Source organism: Orcinus orca, chromosome 18 (genome assembly GCF_937001465.1).
Source record: "Orcinus orca chromosome 18, mOrcOrc1.1, whole genome shotgun sequence".
Lineage (NCBI taxonomy): Eukaryota > Metazoa > Chordata > Mammalia > Artiodactyla > Delphinidae > Orcinus > Orcinus orca.
In genome coordinates this window covers 60,359,658-60,369,011 of record NC_064576.1, presented here as the reverse complement: position 1 = coordinate 60,369,011, position 9,354 = coordinate 60,359,658, and the positions used below count along the sequence as shown (strand labels likewise).

The window sequence follows — 9,354 nt, the reverse complement described above, 5'->3', positions numbered from 1 at the left end:
GAGGGAGACAGGCTCACCACGGCCACGATGATCAAGGTGGGTGGGAGAGAGGGAGCAAGTCCCTGTGAGGGGTGGATGGGAAGAGGGTATAGGACGTGCAAAGACCCAGTCTGTGGTCAAGAATGACCATCCTCTTCCCACAATACAGCAGCTCACCTGGGCCCAGCTTAGGCTCCCCTCACATGCCCTCTCTGCCGTGATGGAGTCAGTGGCATCTTCCACCGACTTCCACAGCCATCAGCCACGGGACACAGCTGTCTCACAGCTGTGGAGCCGCCACTGCTAGAAGTGTGGTGCTGCCCTCCAAATTAAGGAGACGGGGAGATGGAAGCCACAAGTCTCACTGCTCTGTAGTAGCAGAGATCCCAACATGTTCAGAAAGATGAAAATAAAAATAAGGAACACTCAAACCATTGTTTATGATGCAACTGACTTGAAGTGCACATCTGGAAACACCTCCAAGTACTCCCCCCGAGTCATCTGCTCCCACCTCCCTCCTTTCGAGTTTAAAAAAACACCATCTGCCCTTCAGACCTCAGTAGAGCCCCATCGGAGCACCACAGTGGCCGTGGACATACAGTAAGGAAGAGTTGCGTAAAGTAACAAGGAGAGTTTTCTGGGCAACCCTCACCCCAATATTCATCTCCTAGGTGGACAGAGTTTTTATCGTTGATTATTGTTTTACCCCCTAAGGGGGCCCCATAGGTGTAACTTTCTGTCTCAGGAACTAGGAATATGAGTGTTCTCACTGCATTTCTGGGGAATGGAATGGAGATTGAAGGAAGTTTGTCCTTGGGGAATCCCTGAATCTTCCGTGCAGGGGTCAATGTGGGGATTTTCCTCAGGGAACTCTGAACGGAGAGATGAAGAGTGTGGATGCCGAAGTGCTCCCAGGGGGCACGATCTACCGCTTAGTATGTGAACTTGGGCAAGTTACTTAATGTCTCTACTCCTCATCTGTAAATAGAGGTGCTAATACCAGGACCCACCTCACTGGATTGTACCAGCAAGAAAACATAAAGTCCTTAGCTCGGCGACCGGCACATAGTGAGCTCTCTATAACTATTAGTTCTTATTAATCATAATAATAACAAAAGAATGAGGCTGTCCTTGGGTCCAAACTAGCCCCCATCTAGTTCTTTCTCTGGCCAAATCTTGTGCTTTCTGGTCCCTACGTCTTCACTCCCGCCTTTGCGCCATCTCTCTCTCTCTCTCAAGAGCCCATCCCGATTGCCCTTTAAGGGCACCGAAAATGTCGCCCTTTCCAGGTCAAGTTTCCCCACCTCCTCATCTGGATGTAAGTGTCTTCTCTGATGCTCCTGGAGCCCTTGTTACCTCCTGACACCCCTGACATGTAGGCTTGAGGCATCATTGAGCAGACCCTTGCCGCTCACCTTCACCTCCCTAGGGAGCTGCCCCTAGGCTGCAGCCTCTTGCACCTGCACAGGTGCCTGGGGGCGGGCCACAGTACCACCTGGTCCTCAGGTGGAGTGCAGGATCAGCCTGGAGGAGAGGAGAGCTTCTTCGGCCCAACTGTAATAGGGAAGAACCTTTGTATTCTATTACAAGGTAATCACTAAAGAGACCTTGCCTATAAGCTTAAATTATACATAATGGCCCATCTCTGGGAGCCCTGCCTCCCAGGTAATGAGCATTGAGCTAAAACACCTTTGTTGAGCTCCCGGGAAACATCCTAACCAGGCCCACCTGTGAATGACTGCAGGGAGGAAGAAATGAACACGACCCCTCAGGAGGCTGACTCGGGACCCGGAAGTGTTTGACTTTACTCCCGCCCCTTTTAGTAAAAACGAAGCTTGAATTCTAACTCAGGCAAGACGGTTCACCATCTTGCTCTGCTGGCTTTCTGAATAAAGTTGCTCAATCTATTGGCCTTTTGTGTGGCGAGCAGTAGCAGCTTGGACTTGGTGTCGAATTGTGGTGCAGACGGCCGGGAGCCTTGCTGCTCGTGGCTCCCGGTCCGCTTTGGGGAATTTCCGGGTAAGGCCCTGGCAGCTGCCGGAACCACTTGTCTGGAGGGTCTTCCCTTCAGAATTCCGCAAAACGGCCCTGACTGCCCCCCGTGCTTGGCAGCTGGAGCAAGGAATCGACGTTTGGGAGCTGACGGGCTACAGTAGGGTAAGTCGCTCCGGTGTGTACAGCCGGGAACTTTATTTCCGCTCCGTTTGGGGCGTTTTCTCCAGAATAAGCCAATTTGTTTTGTATTTGAGTGGGGTAACTGTAAGGAACGGCACCAAAGATGGAGGAGAGCTTAAACAAGCTTTATTTGGGAACGCTCCCGGGCGAGGTTCACTGGTCCGAGAGAAAGGGGCCAGAGAAGTCGCGCCCGGGTGTGGGCGCGAACAAAATTTATAGGGGCGGACGCAGGGGAGGTGCTTGCTGTGTGAAGCAGCACTTTTTTGGTAATCTCTCGGGTGTTGTGTCAATGTCAGGTGTCGGTTGCATCAGCCTCAAGAGCCGTTGGTTCGGCCCCTCGGGGAGCGGGAAAACCGGGGCCGAGTGGTGTGGCAATGTCAGGTGTCGGTTGCATCAGCCTCAGAGCCGTTGGTTCCGCCCCTCGGGCAGCGGGAAGACCGGGGCTGAGTGGTGTGGCAATGTCAGGTGTCGGTTGCATCAGCCACTTTGGCGGGGGTTCCGTCTGGCTCCCTGGGCCCTTCCCCGGACCTGCTGGCCTTACAGTAACGTGCTGGAGAGAGGAAAGAGTTGTTGGACCTTTACCTGATTTGTGAACCGGTTCATTTGTTTCTTTGGATGCCATCGTTTGTGTGTGCAGTTTGTTTTGTTTGTCTTGAATTTCTGACTTGAAAAATGGGAAATGTTTCAACTATCGCAAAAGAAAGTCCTCTGAGGTGCATTTTGGATAAGGGATCTGATTACAGCTGTGAGCCCCTGGGTGAAAGGAAGATGATATTTTATTGAAACAATGTGTAACCACAGTACCTGTTAGGATCTCCACAAGGGGTTTAGGCAGGGTTATCTTGGGGCCCTGTGCACCATGTACTGCGATCCTTGTTGTGTTAATTATGTAATTTAGGGTCTCCTGTGTCATTGGTATATGTAAAACCCCAAGACCAAACTTGAGGGTTTGTTTAGGATTTTCTGTTTGTCCTTTGGGTTTTTTGTTTCATTTTGTTTGATACTTTTTCTCCATTTACAGTGAAATCAGTTTTGTGATATTTAAAACTTTTTTACTAATGTCAAATAGAGGAAAGGAACAGAAACAAAACAAAACCTGTCTGTTCTTGTCCAAGAGGGGGACATTCCCAGGAAGAAGAGAAAGATTCTGCTTGGTTCCTGAAGTCATCAAAAGCTACGAATAGAAATAGAAGTGTCTTTTCCATAAATATTAGTAAAAAAGGGTTTAGCCATCTAGACAGATGACCTTGATTGGTCCCATCTGCCAGAAACCCAATTTGAATCGAACCTCTTTTGTAACTGAGGGGTTTTACCCGATCACATCATTGTACCTGATTAATGGCTGAAATTTTGGAATGGGAACTCTGAGGTCCCTGTGTTTGTGTGTTTGTACATGTTATAGATGTATGGCATTGTCAAAATGAATTTGTAAAAGAGCTCTATTTAATTGGCTTAAAGGAGATGAAGCATTTAAATAAATACTCAGATGTAAAAAACTGGCCAGAATGAATTTTGTGTTCACATGACCTGGGAAATATTCAGTATTGAATTAATATCTGGTATTAAAGTTAGCTTAAGCTTGTTGGTTTGATTAATATAGGCATGTTTTTAGAGTCATCAACATTAAGTATAATACTTTTATTTTACCTAGGTTTACTAGAAATCAAATGACATTTTTTCTATTACAAAGTTTGTCAGCGAGAAAAATAACCATATGACAGAGCTTTTAAGTAAATAAAATAGAGATAAATGAGGTAAGAGTTTTAGGTAAACTCGATAGGAATAATTGTATTTGGGGAATGTCTATCTAAAATAGTCTCTCCAGAGTTCTGTAACTTGAAACTAAACTAAGTTAAACGAAGAGAATTCATTGAATATCTGGGTCATTTCAAATAGGATAAAATATTAGAGCATTAATTGCTGGGCAGGTCTAAGTTTACCTACCTTTGCCTTCTTAGGAAAGGAAGACTAGAGTGTAAGTTTGTCAGTCAGGAAATGCTGTTATGACACACAGTTTACAATTACTTGCTTCTTGTTTTTTTACTAGAGGTGAAGGTTTTAAGGTTAAGAATTACAAGGTAAAATTTCAATATACAAAGATGTAGGACGTGTGTTTTCAGCAAAGAAGGTATGAGGAATGAAAATGCATTTTATTAAAGGAAGAAGGTGGTTTTGTCCTAGAGCTGGTTGTTTATGAATGGAAAAGAAAGTGAGGGACAGATTAATATGGGTACAGAAAAATTGTGGAAGGATTGTGGAGGAGGAACAGCGAAAGAGTTTTGTGCATGGTCAGGATTGGCTAAGATACGATTGAACTTAATTAAGAAAATGAATTTTAAAGGTAAAGTGGTACTAAACCTGAATTTGGCTCTCTAAGAGGACAAAGGTTTCTTAAAATACCAGACTACTTTGGGTAATTGTGAGTTTCTTTAAGTGATCTGTACTTACCATTGAGATCTTTTATTATCACTGGTTAAAATTTTTTGATATTTTTGACAAAATTCCCGAAGATCAAATTCTAAATGAAGTTCATTTGACCTCTAGCTAACTTTGAGGTTTTCCAAAGGGTCACTGGAACCCCTCAAATTATTTTTTCCATCTCAGAGAGAGGAATATCAAACTAATTAGGCTTATTTAGTATGTTGAACTACATGGGAAGCACGGTCAAATAAGTGGTGATAAAACCTCTTAGATTGTATCATATGGGTAAACGTTATTAATATACACATTTTAGAAATTACATGAAATTCCTAAAATTCTGGTATATCCTGGTAAATGGTAATCAGTCATAATTTTAGTAATTACCTTAAATCGTTGTGTATCACAGCAGTAACCAAGTTTCTTTTCAACTGCATTGTGATCCCTGTTGGTTGATGCTGAAGTAAAAAGGCATCCTTTTAATGGTTAGAAATGATCAATTGCTATTTATTTTACGGTGGCTTTTGAATGACTTTATAGCTATTTTGTGAAGAAGCGGGGTTTCATCAGCTTCAAAGAGTTGTACATAAAAAAAGGATTGACTAGAGATTCTAAGGAATATTTGTTGCCTCTGTTCAGCAAGAAGTAGCCAGAGCTGTTTATATCCCTTTTCCCACAAGATTCTGGAATGGACATTGATAGTGGGGAATTTGTATTCAATTTGTATTCAATTACAAGTTAATCACTAAAGGGATGTTGCCTGTAAGCTTAAATTATTCATAATGGCCCATCTCTGGGAGCCCTGACTCCCAGGTAGTGAGCATTAAACGTAAAGGCCTTTGTTTAGCTCACAGGAAACATCCAGACCTGGCCCACCTGTGAAGACTACCGGAAGGAAGAAATGAACACATCCTCTCCGGAGGCTGACTGGAACCAGGAAATGTTTCACTTTACTCCCCTTTTAGTATAAGATAAACCTTAATCCTAACACAGGCAAGATGGTTCTTTGGGGCCCAAGTCCACCATCTTTGTGGCCTGCTGGCTTTCCAGCTAAAGTCGCTCTTCCTTGTCCCAACAACTCTTGATTTATTGGCCTGTCGTGCAGCGAGCACTACAAGCTTGGACTCTGTAACAGAGCCAACAGCCTAACACGCCACGCATCTGTTTCTTGCTTCCCAAGAGTCTGCCTCGCATCTGGGGGACGGTCCAGAGCAGTCTTCTCTCTTTGATGGCTCACTGTTCCACCAGTTCAAAGGCTGCTTTGATCACACGGTCTCTCTGTAAAGAGCAGATGCTCCCATAATCTCTGAGGCAGGGGAAGAGATAAAATGGAAAGTAGAAGCTTTAAACTGCTGTCTCTGGGCTCCAAACTCTCCCTTCTTGGATTCTGCGAACCGCTTTTGCCCATCGTTGGGCTTGTCAGTGGGGCTGCTAGCGGGTAGGGGAGGGGAAAAGGCACTGGCTCCTTCCTGTCTGCTCATCCCATGACAGCCCCGTGCCCTCCCGGCAGCATGGGCTCCAGTCTGCAGCTTCTCTGGGCACAAACAGAAGCCCTACCATCAGCAGCAGGCAGCAGCCACTTTCAGGAGTCTCAGTCCTGGTGCCCGGGGCTCCTCCTCCAACCTGTTAAGCTTGAAACCCTTAACATCTTTCCTTTGCTCCCAACCCCCAAAGTGGCAGATTTTAAATACGGCTATTACCTCAGTGCCACCTGCTTGCTTTTTCAGTCTTCTAACACTTGTTAACCAAATGCCCAATGTTAAATGATCCGTGTTAAATACCTAGTGTGGCATCTGTTTTCCTGATTGAACCCTAACGAGTACAGGGGTGAATGTCTTTTCTGCTCACACTTCACTGGCTGAAAGTCACCTGGCCAGTCCCAACTTCAGTGTTATGGGGGCGGGTGTGTGGGGAGTGCCCTGAAGGAGAATCAATATTTGGTCAAGAACCATGTGTTTTAGAATTTGAATTACGTGTTCCAGTAACTATTGCTGTGTAAAAAATTTTCCGACTCCTTTGTGGCTTCAGACAACCATTTTATTGTGCCAGTTCTGCAGATCAGGAATTGAGGGATGGCTTGTCTCTACCCCATGATGACTGGGGCCTCAGCTGTAAAGCCCCAAAGGCTGGGAGACAGTTGGGGGCTGGCGTCATCTGAAAGCTCATTCACTCGCTGGCCTGGGCCCAGGAGATGTGAGGACTAGGGCACCTGCCCCGGGAGGCTGCAGCCTTCTGCACTTTGTCATTTAATGATACATCTTGGCTTTCTTTTCCAGATTGGTAAATAGAAGGCTACTGTAATCTTTTTGCTATAGCTGCATAGTATTCAGTTGTATTGGATGTGCAATTTATTTAACCAGTCTCCCATTTTTGCTCATTTAGGTCATTTCCAGTCTTTTGCTGTTACAAACACGCCTGCAATGAATAGTGGTGTCTAATGTGTCACATGTGGGTGTAGATGAATATTTGTCAGTGAATTCGCCTCCTCAGAGTATAAACAATATGTAATTTCCCTTCATAGGGACTGTACAGCTTAAGCTACACCGGCGATGTCTTGTTTTTCTATACTTACCAATATAGTGTGTAATTCAAGTTTTGCATTTTTGCCAATGAGAGTGAAAATGGTTTTTCTGTGTTTTTAGTTTGTGTTCCTTTTGTGTGTGAGATTGAGTTCTTTGTATTTCCTTTTATGTGAACTGCCTGTTTTTATATTGGGTTATTAATCCTTTCATCTCCATATTTCAGAACTTACTACATTTTCCTATGTTAGAGAGACTAGATTAGTCCTTTTCTGGGATATGTGCGCAAGTATTTTTTCCTGGTTTGCTATTTGCTTTAACTTTTTTTTTCATATGCAGAAGTCTTTATTTTTATGGCATTTAAATGATCAGCCTTTTTGTGACTTTTGTATCTTGAGGCACAAAAGGTCACCACCACTCCAGGATTATAAAGGAGTATTCCCACATCTTCTCATTTATTTGGTTTCATTGTTTACATTTAAATTCATTTGGCATTCATCCTGGTGTAAGGTGTGAGATACGGATCCAACTTTAATTTTTAGGTTGCTACCCAGTTGTACCAATATCATTTATTGACTTGATCATTTTTACTCCATTGACTTGAGGTGTCAGCTTTATCAAGTATTAAATTCTTCTATGTACTTGGGACTACGGGCTTTCTATTCTGTCCTTTAATTTTTTTGTACTGGTATTATCAGTTATGAAATCTTTATAATTTAGTGCAGCTAATCCCCTCTCATTGCTCTTTTTCAGGGTCTTTCTATTTTTATTTTCCCCAATGAATGGCAGTATTATACTCATTTATTTACAGTGGATTTGTAGTATCTTTTAAAATATGGTGTCCTGTTAAAAAAAAAGTTAATGATATTGTTATAAACTGCGTGTGCTCTTTCTAGAATAATGTGTACTCTCTGGACCCTTTGTAGTTTTACACTCCTCACCCCTCTGAGGTCATTTTGAGCCAGATTTACAGTGAATAGATTCCAAGTTTTTCATAGCATGACTGGATACTAGACTTCATGCTGGTTTTAATGGTCTGAATCAAAATTTAGAGAATCACAAATTAATTCTGTTAGTATTACTACTTGAGCATTAATACATGAATTTTCCTCAAATGTTTTTTAGGTTGCTTTTCAGAATATAGGCTGTGAGGAAAAAGGTCTTATATTACTGTATATGAACATTTCTTACTACACAGCTGCTGTCGTTGGTAAACTGAAACTGTAAAACGTAATTTCCTCTCCAAGACCACCGGGTCATCCTAGAAACATTAAGAGTCAGAGAGGGGCTTCCCTGGTGGCGCAGTGGTTAGGAATCCACCTGCCAATGCAGGGGACACGGGTTCGATCCCTGGTCCAGGAAGATCCCACATGCCGCGGAGCAACTAAGCCCGTGCGCCCCAACTACTGAGCCTGTGCTCTAGAGCCCGTGAGCCACAACTGCTGAGCCCGCGTGTCGCAACTAATGAAGCCCACGCACCTAGAGCCCGTGCTCCGCAACAAGAGAAGCCACCACAATGAGAAGCCCGCGCACTGCAACCCCCGACTCACTGCAACTAGAGAAACCCCATGCGCAGCAACAAAGACCCAACGCAGCGGAAGATAATAAATAAATAAATAAATAAAATTAAAAAAAAAAAAGTCAGAGAGAGCTGATAACTTAGGCTTGGGCAGGCCAAATCATTTAATAGCTATCAATGACATCCATAAAGATTCAGTTGTACCATGCACAACGCACCGACTCAAAGGAGTAGGAACGCCCAAGGAGGTCTGGGAAGTCTGAAAAGGAAGTGAGAAGTTGGTCTGTGTCCTTAGAAACATGGACTTAAGTGAATTTATGTTATTGACTCAATGTCCAGGAGTCTCTAGTCGTGTGCTTTCTGTATATCAGTCTTTAGGAATGTCTTATAATCCCTTCTAGAAACTGAGGTGAAAAATTCACAGAAAACCAGCCATCTTAAAGTGAGCATTTCAGTGGCTTTTAGTACATTCACAACGTTGTGCAACACCCACCTACGTCTGTCAAGTTCCAAAACATTTCCCAAATACAACTCCATACCCATTACGCAGTTTTTCCCCATTTCTCCCTCCTTCCAGCTCTTGGCAACTACTAACCTATCTTAGTCTTGATATTGCCTATGAATGCAGTCACACAATATGTGACTGGCTGTGTCTAGTTTCGTTCACTTAGCATGTTTTTGAGCTTCATCCACATTGTAGCTATATTCCCTTTTTGGACAAGTTAGCTTCTCTCATTTGTGGAT

At 43.6% G+C, this 9,354-nt stretch overlaps 1 long non-coding RNA gene across 1 annotated transcript in view; it reads left to right on the top strand.

Annotated features, from left to right (window-relative positions):
* The first annotated feature begins 1,341 nt into the window (after positions 1-1,341).
* LOC125961922 (uncharacterized) overlaps positions 1,342-9,354 on the top strand; it is a 57,103-nt gene continuing 49,090 nt past the window's right edge. The window contains exon 1 of the long non-coding RNA XR_007473055.1: positions 1,342-2,136. This is a non-coding gene — a long non-coding RNA (uncharacterized LOC125961922). The remainder of the gene's footprint in view (positions 2,137-9,354) is intronic.